Below are 4,180 nucleotides of genomic sequence, written 5' to 3'. Positions count from 1 at the left end.
GGGAGAGGGAGAAGTGAAGGAGGATGACTTGTGGTTGTGTGTCGCAAGATAGGGTTCTCTATATACCGCGCGTTCTGTCCTGCGTCCGTCGGTCCGTTCGTTTCTCGTCCGCTCCGGCTTCTAACCACTTCACCCGCTTCATCCTCTTCCTTTAAGGTCCGTGTCCGAGGGGGAGGATGGACGAGGTGGTTGCGCGCGAGGGTGGCGCGCGCGAAGGGTTCCGGGAGATGTTCTTGCGCTCGCTAGTAGCTTAGACTCTCGCGTGTATCATCGACTCGATGAAATTGTGTGTGAACCCACACGCGCATTGTGTGAGTGAATATCATACGTGTGCGCGCGCGGACCAAGATACGGACGAACATACGCCGTAGGGTGGCGAGCCACATCGCTTACGTGTGTATTTGTGTGTGTCTATGTACGTGTATGCGTGCAGGGCTCCGAGACTCGGCTAAGGAGTTAGAAACCACCATCGTTTAAGATGAATAGTTGATATGTATATGTATGTATGCGTGTGTGTGTGTATGCGCGTGTGTGCAAAATATATTTTTTTTATTAAATTAAACAAAGAAACAAAACTAAGCTGTTTTTTATGATTTCATTATATATTCATAAATAATATAGATACATATATTTAATTCGACTGCGTTGTAAAAGAATGATGAAAAGAATGTAAAAGAAAAAGATAAATGATTATTTATCGTAACATGCATAATACATATTTCTTATTGTAAGCCTCAAATATAACAGCATTATTATTCGTACTTATCTGTAAGCGCGCATACACGCACGCACATATACATACACAAACGCGTAAAAGCAAAAAAAAAGAAAGAAAGAGAAAGAAAGCAGGAAAGAACGAGAGAGAGCAAAAGATAGTGAAAGAGAAAGAGTGATTGTTAATAAGGCTGTGGTAGCGTTATAGTTAAATCACTAGACTTTCCTTTTTACTAATAAAATATTTCCCAGCAAACACAGAATATAACTGCTATATAACATGGGAATAACATGTAATGTAACGGTTGTTATACCTAATTTATATTGGGATTATATAACTGTCTTTTATTTATGCAATATAACATCAGAATATAACTGCTATGTAACATGGGAGTAATATGTAATGTAACTGCCCAAGTAACAGAGTAACGTCAAAAGACGACATAATGACGTCTATTTTTGGTCTATAATGTCGGCGACTAATAATTGACGTTTAAAAGACCTTATTTCTTAGATTAGCCAAAGACGTAATTTTGAAAACGTCCTATGACCGTCCAAATAAAGTCCTTTTGTAACTTATATTGATTATAGTTCATTTGCTTACCGCTATACGGCGCGCTATTCACTATCTATACCCGTATTCAAATTCTTGTCATGAGCGTATATAAAGCCTGCAAAATGCGGCTAATAACATTGTAATTATTTTTATCAGTTCAATTTCTGATACGATTCCCGTACCAGGAAATTCAGATATTGAACTGATTTTTGGAAAATCGGACAGATAATATCCGATTTTAATTTATTCGGACAATTTCTATCCGAATAAGTAAAAATTGTTTGTTATTATCTGCTTAAAATATAAAACAGAAATTAACTTCCATATAAATAAAATCTTTAATTTTATAAATTAAATTATTTAAATTTACCTATAATATATATCACATTAATATGTGTTATATTATTACTGTAATTGGTCTTAGTTTTGCCGTCAAACAAACGTCAGAAAATGACGTCTCGTGGATGTGACATATCAACGAGACATTTTCGGGTCTCATGAGATCTAACTTCCCAGCAAACACAGAATATAACTGCTATATAACATGGGAATAACATGTAATGTAACGGTTGTTATACCTAATTTATATTGGGATTATATAACTGTCTTTTATTTATGCAATATAACATCAGAATATAACTGCTATGTAACATGGGAGTAATATGTAATGTAACTGCCCAAGTAACAGAGTAACGTCAAAAGACGACATAATGACGTCTATTTTTGGTCTATAATGTCGGCGACTAATAATTGACGTTTAAAAGACCTTATTTCTTAGATTAGCCAAAGACGTAATTTTGAAAACGTCCTATGACCGTCCAAATAAAGTCCTTTTGTAACTTATATTGATTATAGTTCATTTGCTTACCGCTATACGGCGCGCTATTCACTATCTATACCCGTATTCAAATTCTTGTCATGAGCGTATATAAAGCCTGCAAAATGCGGCTAATAACATTGTAATTATTTTTATCAGTTCAATTTCTGATACGATTCCCGTACCAGGAAATTCAGATATTGAACTGATTTTTAGAAAATCGGACAGATAATATCCGATTTTAATTTATTCGGACAATTTCTATCCGAATAAGTAAAAATTGTTTGTTATTATCTGCTTAAAATATAAAACAGAAATTAACTTCCATATAAATAAAATCTTTAATTTTATAAATTAAATTATTTAAATTTATCTATAATATATATCACATTAATGTATGATGTATGTTATTATATATTATTACTGTAATTGATTTTAATTTTACCGTCAAACAAACATCAGAAAATGACGTCTCGTGGATGTAACATATCGACATCATTTTCGGGTCTTATGAGACCTGAAATATTTCAGAAATGTACCTGCATCATGTTTTTTAAAATATTGCATTTGCAATATTCCTGAAAGGTTATAGTTTATTTGCTTACCGCTATGCGGCGGGCTATTCACTATCACTTAGGATGTCTCAGTGGTCATTTTGTGACCAAAATTTACCGTCATTATGACATCAGTTTGCTACTTGAGATATGTTTCAGAAATATTTCAGTAATATTACCGAAATATTGCTGAAATCTTTTATCAAGGTTGCATTTGAAATGATTGCGGACATTTGAGCGTATATAAAGCCTGCAAAATGCGGTTAATAATATTGTAATTATTTTTATCAGTTTAATTTCTGATGCGATTTTCGTACCGGGAAATTCAGATATTGAACTGATTTTTAGATTCATCCGACGGTTCTGTTTTTACTTTCAATAAATCGCCTTCCGATTTTTGAAACTCATTTTTTATTTGCGTTTCAAGTTTACTTTTGTTACTCTCTATACTTTTCAGATATTTGATCACATCTGGATCATCGGTCTCTAGCGTATCCCACATAGCAGGTTCTTCAGATGGTGACAAACTTCTTTTTAAAATATTCCCATGTGTCCTGGAATAATAGAAAAATACCTTTCTTTTTACGTGCGTATTTATCGTATGTGATATGTATATAATGTTTAACACATCATGCCTTGACAGCATAATCGACTATCTCTAATTAAAAAACGTACAGATGCAGATAAAAGCTTCTATTCGCATCTGTATGTTTCTGTTAGGCATTTTAATTATACAGATGAATCAATTTTCAGCAGACTCCCAAGCAAAACAGAAAATCACAATAATATCAAATAACATCAAGATGACATCAAAATGACATCAAAATGATATCGAAATGACATCATAATGACTTTTGATAGTCATTATGGTGTCATTTTGATATTAGTGTGATTTTTTGTTCTGCTTGGGCTGTATGTATAGATACTAATATAAATCGGTTAAAATATTCTCATAAATCTGAAAAAGACAGTCAAGAAGATTCTCAAAGAAAAACATCAACGGAAACTCTTAAAAGCAATTCAATTACTAATGCTCCTTGCATAAGCCATCCAACCGATCTTATTTTTGCTTATACCCCGGAATTCATAGTACTAAACAAATTGTATCAAAATATAAATCATTCTAAAGAAAGTTGTCGCGACGAAAATCAAACAAAACTCCCTCGGACTTGATTTCTTAATTAAAAGACCAATTGCCTGAAGAACACTTAAAAATAGATGAATACACTAGATATTTAGATTCATAATTAATCAGCAATGCAAGATGTCCAATTAATTTTCGGATAATGAAACCTTTATACACTGATGAGGAAGTTCAAGCTATAGTAAATCGCGAGCGCGAGCAAATCCTAACTTTAATCATTAGACTTATTACTGATTTTCTAGACGGCAATTTGGATATAGATCAACAAATTGCCCTACTTGAAAACGCTGAAGGCACTCAAAATTGAATATACGTAATTGCGCATGCTCATATCCCTATGATTAACACCCAGTAAAATCCCTCTAGTAAAGGTTAGTTCCGTGCCTAACGTCATT

This window comes from Formica exsecta, unplaced genomic scaffold, assembly GCF_003651465.1.
Source record: "Formica exsecta isolate Colony F162 unplaced genomic scaffold, ASM365146v1 scaffold618, whole genome shotgun sequence".
NCBI classification, from domain to species: domain Eukaryota; kingdom Metazoa; phylum Arthropoda; class Insecta; order Hymenoptera; family Formicidae; genus Formica; species Formica exsecta.
This window is presented reverse-complemented; position numbering follows the sequence as displayed.